The 262-nt window shown below is 30.9% G+C and overlaps 1 protein-coding gene across 5 annotated transcripts in view; it reads right to left on the minus strand.

Moving 5' to 3' along the window:
* The window catches only part of LOC131892760 (tyrosine-protein phosphatase non-receptor type 4-like), a 17149-nt gene that overhangs the window by 4967 nt on the left and 11920 nt on the right, over positions 1–262 (minus strand). The gene's annotated exons all lie outside the window — the stretch shown is intronic.

Raw genomic sequence — 262 nt, forward strand, 5'->3', positions numbered from 1 at the left:
AAGGGATCAAAAAGGGGAACAAGGTTATTGAGGTTAAAGTTTCAGAGTGGAAATAGTTCAATAATGCTTATTTCAATATGGGCAAAGTACTCAATGAAACATTTAAAAACAAGCTAAACATGGGATGAAAAAGTTGAGGAATAATGTTTTCAGTTGTCAAATATTGGAATTTTTGAAAAAAGAAGTCAAATATGGAGCCAAAGAGGAAACACCTTACAAAAGAGTCAGGGTCTTTAAGAGAATAGGATTATTTCTAAAAAAA

This window comes from Tigriopus californicus, chromosome 2, assembly GCF_007210705.1.
Source record: "Tigriopus californicus strain San Diego chromosome 2, Tcal_SD_v2.1, whole genome shotgun sequence".
Taxonomy (NCBI): Eukaryota; Metazoa; Arthropoda; class Copepoda; order Harpacticoida; family Harpacticidae; genus Tigriopus; species Tigriopus californicus.